The 10,712-nt window shown below is 38.9% G+C and overlaps 1 protein-coding gene across 2 annotated transcripts in view; it reads left to right on the top strand.

The window, feature by feature from the left end:
- Nucleotides 1–10,712, top strand: part of TSHZ1 (teashirt zinc finger homeobox 1) — a 57,811-nt gene that overhangs the window by 11,890 nt on the left and 35,209 nt on the right. The gene's annotated exons all lie outside the window — the stretch shown is intronic.

The raw sequence follows: 10,712 nt of genomic DNA, 5'->3' as shown, positions 1-10,712 counted from the left end.
TCTTGATTTGCTCTTGTTTGTTCACCACAGTGCTGCAGCACTAAGCATTTTATTTTAGTTGATGGACATTTTTTTTTCTTCCAAGGCTATTGTGTCTCTGTGAAATTTAAAGCTAATATGAAAAAGAAGCTTCCTTTCCATTCTGAAAAAACCTAGAATTGACTTAATTATTTTAGATTTCTAGCATTTCTATTTCTCGGTGAATTAGAGTGGAATACAGGATTTCTTTATTATTGTGATTGCAGTGCATGCTGCAGGAAAATAGCCAAGTAGAATCCCTCTAAGCTAATAGTCACAGTGCTGCTTATCATTGTCTCTGTTTTCCTCTGTGCAGCAGGGCCAGTTTTGACCACCAAAAGAATTAGTAACTGTGTGAATGTCTAGATTTGTAGTGTAATTTTTTTGCTTTTCAACATAAGCCACAGTTTTAATTAAGTCTTTTTTAATGATTTTTTTTTTCTGATTTAAAAATACTCATTTTCAACTCAGTTTTTTGTGTTTGGTTTTTTTTCCTCCCCCTTCCAATCACTGTTGTTTAAATGTACAAAGTGAAAGGTAGTGAATGAAAAGAATGAATAGTTTCCAGACTGGGCCTGGTCCAAATCCCAAAAGAAGTACATGAAAGAGTACGCCTTTGACTTTCATGACACAGGACTTGGGCCATGACAATCGTATAAAGTATAGACATGTAGCAAGATTTTTTTATTACTGTTTTAAAATTTAAAAAGAAATTATTTATTACTTGCAAGTAACCTCTGTTACTGAAATCAAAAGATGTTAATTCAATGCAAAAGTGTGAATGGGAATTTTGACATACAAGTCAAGTTCTAGTGTTTGTGTTTTGGTTTGTCTTTAAGCAAGAATGTCTTTAAATTATTCGTAGGTAGATATTGCTAAGATAGTACAACAGACCAAATAAAAAAAGAAGCTCTTTGCGAAATGGTTAATAGGTCTTGTTGGTGAATTATTACTATTGCAACTGTCATAGTTACAGCTCAGCATTAAAAGTATATGAATTTAAAACCTAACTATTGTGACTAATATTTATTTCAAAGCACAGAATGTGTCACAGCAGTAGGGCATCCTATTATTAATGCAGTAAACTCTTGCTGTAGTAATTTTTGGTATGAGGTTGCTATGCTCAAGTTCCCAGCTATATAAAAGTAACAGTGAAACATGCCTTTTTTCGGCTGTATCTTGCTGTAACATGTGAAATGACTCGTTCCCAGGAAGAGCCATATGGACAAGTTGTTCCGTATTAAACTCACTACAGTATAACTTTGAGCTGGCCTTGTATGCTATAAAGTCTCTGGTTAAAACACCAGTTTTAAAGATGGTTTTCAATTCTCTTCTACTTTTTAAATCAAATCATGTCAAGGCATGGTGTTTCCAAGTAATGTATTCAGGTTGGAATTTCTTTATTTGAAAAAGTTCATGAATTCTTACCTGCTTTTTCATCACTATGATGCTGATGCTTTGCAAGGATCCTGTCTAGGTCTTGCTCTATTTAAAATATGCTTTGCACTGCACGCAGTTGCATAGTATAGTACATGAATCTACCACAGTTTTTTTCTCTGATGGTGCCAGCTTATACTCCAGATCTTAATTTCACTGAAGGAATTTGCATAGATCCCACTTACTTCAAATGTAAGAGTAAAAGCTGCAGAGGGGTCATGTTAATGCAGGGAGATTTGTGCAGAATATGATACATAGCCAACATGTTTTCTTCATGTTTCCTTTCTTTTTTACCCTCAAAGAGGCACCTGCTGCTGCAAAGGGGCACTGCAGTAGCTTCCAAATCAGAAGCATTCACTTTCTGTGCTTGTGATAGATTTTTTTTCTCCCTACCCTGTAAGTCACTACTGAAAAGCCTTTCTGAAATAAAAAGAAAAAAAAAGCAAACACAAAATCAGGGTAATCTTTTTTTTTTGCCTTAGCATCTAGCAGGTGAATGGAAAAATGCCTATGCGTTTTCGAAACAAAATGGACAAACAACCTTTTCTGTTAAGTTTGTATTTAAAATGGCCTTCTTTCGGGGAGGGGAATTCCCTAGCCTCAGTTTATCTTTACTAGAATATCGGTAGCTCATGTGTAAGCTTGTGTTTTGTCCTTTTTGTTTTGGCAGTGTTTTCCAGTTGAAAAGAAGAGTGAACTCCCAGTACTGTGCCTTTTCCAAACCTCTAGTTTGTAGTTGTACTTATCATCAATATTGCAGGCCCTGACACTCTGCAGCACTGTCACTGTATATACTGTGAAGGCAGTAAAAATGAGCACTAATCAATCTTTCAGGGAGAAGCAATGAGCATTAGAAGGCCACTATCCTGTGACTAAACACACCCCTTTTATGGAGTGTTGGTGCTAATAAAGGACAGCTTATTACTGAGGCAGAGACCAAAGCTTGGGTGAGGTCAACCATGACTGGCAGTCATCAGTCATTCTTAATGATACTTTTTCCCGTGCTTTCTAAGGGATTCTGAGCAGAGTGCAAATCATTCGGGGTCATCCATAGTTCATGTACCCACAGATGGCAAAGGTTTTGAAAGACTTTAGTTTAAACTTGGGTGTCTTTTTTTTTTTAAACGTTACTCAAGTAGGCAAAAAATCTCAAACAAAACAGTTTTTTGCTCATTTGGAATGTTGTATTTTCTTTCACTCTAATAGATGTTTTACACACTAGAGTGCTTGTGTATTATAAAGAACTACATAAATTTATTTTTATGACGTCTGTCTTCTTTAATTATTACCTTTGATGTCTATTGGTGACTAAAGAGAGCTTAACAGGATTTCTCTCCCTTCTTAAATTTCGCAAAGTGAAACTCAGCCAGTCCCTGACAGATGTCTGTTCCTCACCTTCAGGATTATTTTATAAATCCCTTTCTGATGAGCGGAAGTGTCAAATCAAGGACAGGTCATAAAGTAAAAGTATAAACCTTTTAAAGGGAGACCTTGGTAATATATAAACATTTTGCACACTATCTGAAATTTTATGGACTTTAAAAATGATATTTTAGCAAGAGGAAGGCAAAAGTTTAAAACACCAGGCAGTGTGCACATGTTTTTAAATACATGCCATTTCCTTGCTCCTTATCTTTCTTTCTATAGTCATATTTTACATGTTTTGAGAAAATAGCTGTACTCTCTGTAGGGGCTGTCACTAAAGTTTGGGTTTCAAAGGGTCTCCCTATTTCATTTACTTTGAAATTTTTGCTCTTTTCAGTTGTTGTTTTTAAATTCCTCAATTAAGCACTCTCTGCACCACCTTGAAGTTGGTGAGTGGGTATATTGCTGCTGTGATCTAGACAACTGCTGTCGTTTTCAGATGGTTGAGATTATCTGAGATTTTACTTGTGCGAAACTGTTAGTTTAATTCTAAAAGATGAGGTAAACTGGATTGTTTTTTGGGTCTGCTGGGAAGTCCACACCACCAGGTAAACAGATATTTTACTTTGCAGTAGTACATTACTTTATAATGCAAAATCCTGATGGCAGGTTGGAGGGCAAGGGAATGCGTGCGCTTAAACGTATACATACGTGCATATGAAAGTATAGAGACTTTAAAAATTGACAGTAACTGGTGGTGTAATTTTTACAGTTACAGATGACTTGCATTTTATTTTCTTCTTTGTACTGTTAAAAAGCCAAGCATGTACAGCATGTGTAAACTGAAGAATGCACTTTTGCTTGATTAACATTAAAAGCTCATTTGTTTCCTGGTGTGTCTATACGGCAACGAGCAGTGTAAGACCCTGTCCCATGTAGAAACATTTAAAATTTTCCATATTTTGTTGTATAAAGTTGTAACATACTGAGGGGAAGAGGAACAAGGTAAATATTTTTTTTAAAGGTCATAGGGTGTTTTTCTGCAGTGTTTTTGTGGCTAGGAAAATTGTGTGATGAAGTCCTTCATGGTTGATGATGTGAATGTTTTCTTTCCTTGTTGCGATTTGTATCTTTTTTGTGTCCTGCCTAGAATCTCGTCTGTTGTGCAATACTGCAATTAACACACCATGTCTGAGGCTTCAGCAGTTAGACAAGTCATTGATGAGCCAGTGTGATTGGTACATCACTGGAAATGATGTAAAGTATGTGGAAATTACTGATTGACAAACAAACATTTATACAGTGTTCTAGCTGATAGCAGTGCTCATTAAGGTCTGAACCAGGGGGTGCCTGTTGCATTTTTGTGAGCCCCCATCTCTGTGATGCTCTTGAGTTATTGCTGGTGAACATACAAGTGATGCTAGAAGGCAACTTATCTGGTGCGAGGAGCCTGCACCAGCAGCTGGCTTTGTGCAAGCACAGGGGGTGTGCCCATGTGTAGCCCAGTGCTAGATCAGGATCTGGGGCTGCCATTCATGCAGGAAATATTCCCATTCTGGGCTGTATGTGTCACACGAGACCTTTAATTTTTCAGTTGCGCAGAGCTCTGGATGGTGAGGAGGAGGTGTGGGAGCATCCACACGGGGAAGAAGATGGTGAAACTCGCATCCTGTCACCGCTGGCTTCAGGGCCTACAGAAAGCCTAGGCTAGCGTTGTAGGTCAGCTGAATGTGTAGGAGTGACATTTTAGTGCTCTGTGGTGCTAGTTCCCTCCCTGGTTAGGGAACGAAAGTCACCTTTGGGTTCAGTGTCCATCATGTTCCCCTGCGGATAGATATAAACAAAAACCCAGAGCCATTCTGTGCTTGCATCTCAACAAGGTGATGCATGAGTTCAACCTTTCATACAGGCATAATGCTTAGGTTTAGATGTTGCATCCCTTCTCCCTCTCCTTCTCCCCCGTACCCTCCCCATGTTTTTAGATGTTAAGTTTTTTCTATCTGAAATCCTTTATTTTGTCTTTACAGTCTGGTTGAATAGGAATCGTTGCGTTTATGCAGCTTTGTGCTTTTTCTCTACAGCTTGTATTTGCATGAATGTGTTGCAGCCTGATGCGAGTTCATTCGATTAAATAAAATGCTTAAATTGTAATCCGTGCAAAACGATCATATTTGAAACACTTGATGTCTCGGTGAGAATCCATTTAATAGTGATCAGATTTAAATGATTTAACACAGTGGTGATGGTGGGAGGTGGGGGAGGGAAATATAGTTTCAAGACATTCCTGTATATAAAAAAAAAGATTAAACCAAATTCAGATATGTCTCTCTCTCCGCCTTCCCTCCCCCCCCTTTAAGCAGTCAAAAGATATACTGTATCCCCAGTGAAAGGGTGCTTTCAATCCAGTTATCCACTTTACCCAGTCTCAGTTTCCAGAACCTTCCACACCCCCCCTGGTTAAACCACTAAGCCTTTGATTCCTTCCTGATTACACTATGCAAGACATCTATCAAACACTGTCTTATCTGTTTGTAAGGCAGCTCAGGCCTCAGATTTAAGTCATGGGTTTTGGCTACAAGTTGGAGTGTGATTAATAATTGACTAATGTAGCTTTTATTTATCACAGGCTAGCACATTTCACCATTACCGAGTTAATTTATGTTAAGTGTAAGCTGTCGCTCAATCTGTTTTTCAACTTTTTTTTTTTTTTTTTTTTTTTTAAATCCTAAGTCTATCTTTCACTTTTTGAGAAACAAAATCCTTACACAGGGCACAGTCTTACTTGGTGCCAAAAAGTTGATTTCCTTTTCAGCGGAGCCATACATCACCAGCCCTCCCAGCTGCAGTGTCAGCCCCTGACAGAATGACATGTGTCATTTATCAAAGGGGCCAGGCCGGGCCTTGGGAAACGCACACGACAAAGCCTGAGAGAGTTCATTTTGCAGTCCCCTCCTACCCTCTGCGAGCCTCTTGCCAGGAAAGCCTGTGATGTTTCTGTCTTCACAGCATTACTGTAAGTCCTTCAACCTTCACAGAATTAACCCTCGCTGCCGCCACTGCTGCCGCCAGCTCTCCCCAGTGCCGCTGGACCTCTCCTGGGAGCTGTGATGCCCAGGTGCCATCCCAGCCATCCCGTGTGTGGGAATAATGTGCATCGGGCTGCTCCCTCATCTATTTACCCATTCCTCCTGGAAAGGACTCTTTTTTTTTTTTTTTAATTCCCATATATTGTGCGATAAAAGAATTAAAGTCCTACGTTTTTCTACAGCAGGACAAGGTCAAAGACATAAAGAATAAGGTAATAAAGCATTTCAGTCATGAAAAAAGGTAGCCTCTGTCCTGTGCACAGGTAGGGATTTGTGTTTCGTGTGAGGCAGTGGGTGAGATGGTCCCAGAGTCTTCTTGCTTCCACCTTCCTGTTTAAAATTCCCATCTGATTATTGTGAATCCACGTGCTGAAATAAATAGAGCAGGTAGTTTCTCTGCACGCCACTTCACAACATTTCAGCTACATAGCACCAGCTTAGATGAACTGAGCTGGTAGGACTCACCTCACTCCTCCTGAAACTCTATCAGCTAGAGGAGGCAAGGTGAGGAGAAGGAAAAGTGTATAGCATTTAACAGGGAAAAAATAATCTGCGAACCTCAAGGTGTCGCTTGCACTAAATAGTTTAATTTCTGTAATGTAGTTGCCTCAGTCCCGCAGCCCAGGAGATGACAAAGGAGTTAAAGCAGAAAATAATCTTCTGCCAAACGGAGAAGAGCATATTTTCAAAATATAACATTTCCTGAAACAAAACTTTTGTTTGCATGTGTGTGTGCACAAATGTGTTCTAAGTGACTGAATTTTCAATCTTGATCTTGTACAAAGAATATGAGAAAGTTATTGTCTCTTCCCCTCCCCCCACCAAATCACTCTTTGTACTTTGCATAGTTCCTACCACACTGAAGTTATTTACAGCATCAGATATCATTTAAAGAGATAGCTAAGGAGACTGTAGCCCCAGCTAGGAACTTTCCAGAAAGGAGTCCTATAAATTAGCCATTGCTCAGGAGTGGCTGTTTTCTAGTCAGGGCTGGTCCTTTCATTTGTCTACATAAGGCTAATTTATTTTTGCAGCCAGATGTGGGCTGACAGCCATCACTCAGAGCTTCCTTCCCCCACTGTTAGGAGGTCGGGAAAACAGTCACGTTTCCCATTTTACAGAATCCCCATCAACATTATTGAAGATGGATGTATCTTTAAAGCAAAGATTGATTGTGGATATCGGAGTTATGGTGTCATTTATCATAGTGAATATTATTTAGACTTGGATTGTACAAGGCTGTAACTTGAGACACAGCCAGGGGAGGGACAATCTGGAAACGAGGATCCATGAACTTTAATGGATGGATGCTTTTTCAAAGCTCCACTCACTATAGCATGATTTACTTTTCTTACAGAAAGGAAACAAGCATTTCAGTTTTAAAGGGCCAGCATACCGTCTTGTCCTCTTTAGTGGGTTCTTCACGGAGGCATCTGAGACTTAAAGCTGAAACAATAAATAGTGGTTGTGTCTGAATGTTATTTGTATATAAGTGCTTTTATGCTAAACATATCTAGGTGTACTTGAGACTCTTGGTTTTGTGAATTGCACTGGTTGTGTTCTCAGTTGAAGGAGTACTGTGGCAGAAGAATGCAAAGTATTGATTATAGCATGCTGTTACCTGAAATTTCGGAAGATCCAATAAATTGCGTTACAGCTGGCATTGTTACTTTGGCACGTTTGTCTCTTCTGGGAGAGACAAAGAGCACCTAAGCTACACGTTCACTTACTGCTTGAGGCATCTTATGGGAGTGGAGCATCCACTAAACTCTGCATGTATCTGGTGGAACATCAACTTTCTTGGTTGTTGAGAAATGCAGCAGACCTCAGCAACTGTGTGCCTACTGTTCTTATATTCCACTTTTGTGTAAAATTAAGAAATGTAGATTGAGATCTTGTGGGTGGACACACACCTCGTGTTTTCAGAATATACATTTCGGAAAACTGGTTGCAACCCTGCTGAAAATCTGAAGGCATGGTTCAGCTAAGTGCTACTTCTAATTTAGTACTAGTAGCATGCCAGTGTGCTTGATGAATTTATTAGAATGTTTCATCCTTTGGAATAGGACTTTCAGTTTATTTGGAAATTAATTAACTTGAATTCAGAAAATGCTCAACTGACTTCAGTTAAAGGGAGAAGTTCTTGAAACTGGTAGCATAGGTTTAAATACAGCACAAACATGTGTCAAGCATATTTCCCCCACAGGTTCTGACAGTTCAGTCCCGCCTTGAAACTTTCTTCCCTTAGCATTATTTTCCCAATTACTTTGTTCAGGTAATCTTCTGCCCAGGTGAAGTTGCTTATCTTCCATTTCCATCTAATTTCTGATTTTCTTATTTCCACTGATAGTTTCCATTTCCCACTGATAGAGTTTTTGGAGTTCATTTTCATGCCTCTGATCATAACTTGGGGACCCTTGTGACCTGCCCCACTTCAGTGGGTCATGTATCACAGTTTGGGAATTACTGTGTCATATGACAGAATTGCTCTGGACAGCAGTTTATTCATGTGGGCTGACATGTATCTACTAAGAGGAAGGTAGTACCATTTACCAGATTTGTGCTTGATTAAATCATCACATACTAACATTTCAGGCAGCACTTCCCCAAGGATATACTAGAACTTGCACCAAACTCTCTTCTTGGGTTTTTTTTTCTGTTTAAACAAAACTAGAAATCACTTTGCTGTCATAAACCAAATTCAGTACAAGAGTTTTTATATGAATAGTCAAGCTCAAGAGTTTTGAAAAAATTCAAACAATGAAAGCAATTATGAACATCTGGTTTTGAATGCATATGTATTCTGTACATAACAAACAGAGAAATCCTATTATCTAGAACAATAAAAGGGAATTTCCCTTTCTGTCTGAACACTATCTGGGAGGAATATGGCCTTCCATTTAGAATCCTGATTTTGTGGGTTTCGATTTTTTTTTTTTTTATTAATGAGATGAAAATGAGGATATCGCATTTTTCTTTTTTTTCTTTCCCCTGTCTGTTTCTTGTAGTCTAGATTTCAATTTCAGGGACACTAGTATAAATCCTGGGAAATCTATTTTTACACCTGTGCAGTTGAGATCAGAATGCTTCTATGAAGGCCTGCTATATTTACTCATACATAAAAAGTATTTTTCTCTTGCTTGAGAAACATACAAAATGTCTTCAAAGAGGAAGCAGTTTATCAAATTCATATTAATCACAGCATCAATAATGTTGACCGGGGTCAAGTCATTACACTAAATATATTGTAACCATTATTAATGCATGTAGCCCAGTGCCATAGCTATGATATAAGACTGCTGTTTCCTGATTAAAAGCTGTTTGGTGATGCAGAGATTCAATACAGATTCTCCCTGCCTTGTGGTGACTGACAGTAGCTTCTGGTATTCTGCTTTCTTCTGACAGTGGAGTATATTAACATGAACACACCTTACAGAGGGGGCTACAAGAAGTGCAGAATGCAGAAAACAAAAGTGTCTAATTTCAACAGCCACAACTGTGCATCCATAAGGCAGCCAAATTTATCATGGCACATTATGGAGTGCAGCAAATGTCATGAAAACCATTGTTTTTTAATTTTTTTTGCCTGAGAGTCTGAATAAGGTGATTTATGGTAGTTATCCATCTTAAGGGTCATCCATCAACTTTTAGTTGCTAGGCAATCAAACCAACAGCTGTTTGCTTTGAATCAAGCTGAAAAGTTGTCAGTCATCACATGCAGGTATGACCTTAGTGGTTAAAAACATTGTCATGCATGCAAAATTAAAGAGACAAAGTCCTTGTTCTCTCCCATAGCATGGTTTATTATTTCCCATGAGCAACCCAGGTAGCATTGGCCCCAAAGCTTTTATTTAATGCAGCGTTTGGGAAGATCATGGTGCCAGATATGCTGGTCATTGCATCTCGGAAATATTTGTGTGCTCATGTAGAAGTTCTTTGTAGAGAAACAGTTTGTAGCAGGGCAGTTTCTCAGATATGATATCAAGTTAACTAAAACAGAACTTTTTGAGCTCAATCTTATTGGCACAAGGGTGGGTCTTGAGCAGCAAAACTGCTATAAAAGGCTACACTTTGGTTGAATGGGTGCATGTCTTGCTGCTGGGGTAGTAAAAAGTGCAATATATAGTGTAAATAATGCTAGGAAGCTCTTACCAGATGGAGCTCTGAGCAACCTGGTTTAGTGAAAGGTGTCCTTGTCCATGGCAGAAGGGTTAAACCTAGAACCTTAATCTTTAAGGTCCCTTCCAACCCAAACCGTTCCATGAATTTGTGATCCTGTGATTCTGCTGTTTTACTCTGTCCTCTTAGTGTGGTCTAGAGGATACAGTGATGAAACCTCCTGAATTCTGTGTCCACTGTTCCACCATGTTGGTGTAAAAAGAGCAATGTCACTTGAGGCTTGGAGGCATTGTATTTGACAGTGAAAGAATGACCTAGCTGTGATATGAGAACATGAATGTGCTTCCATTCTTTGCTTCTGGTCTTCTGTTGAAATTGCTTGGAAGAAGTTCTTTTAATTGCAATTTGGTCCCACTGACCACCATTGCCTGTTAAACAGCTTCAAAATAACTGACAAATAAAGGGAGCTGGATTCTTCAAGAGATTCTAGAAAATACTGAAGAAGACTGGAGGTAAATTGCTGAGAAGACAACAATGCATGTTATTTCAATAAACCATACTGTTGCCAACTTGCTGTTAGTTCCTGATAATTGGAAATTGCATGCATCTCCAGTGCTGTAATCTTGAGCCATGGAGCTGCTGGCAGATTGACAAAGATGTAGCAAATGGTCAGAAATGCTCTGTGCA

The sequence above is a fragment of the Lichenostomus cassidix genome, chromosome 2 (genome assembly GCF_008360975.1).
Source record: "Lichenostomus cassidix isolate B80296 chromosome 2, HeHo_3.0, whole genome shotgun sequence".
Classification (NCBI taxonomy): Eukaryota; Metazoa; Chordata; class Aves; order Passeriformes; family Meliphagidae; genus Lichenostomus; species Lichenostomus cassidix.
The sequence above is the reverse complement of the archived record's forward strand: the minus strand, read 5'-3'. Positions and strand labels throughout refer to the sequence as shown.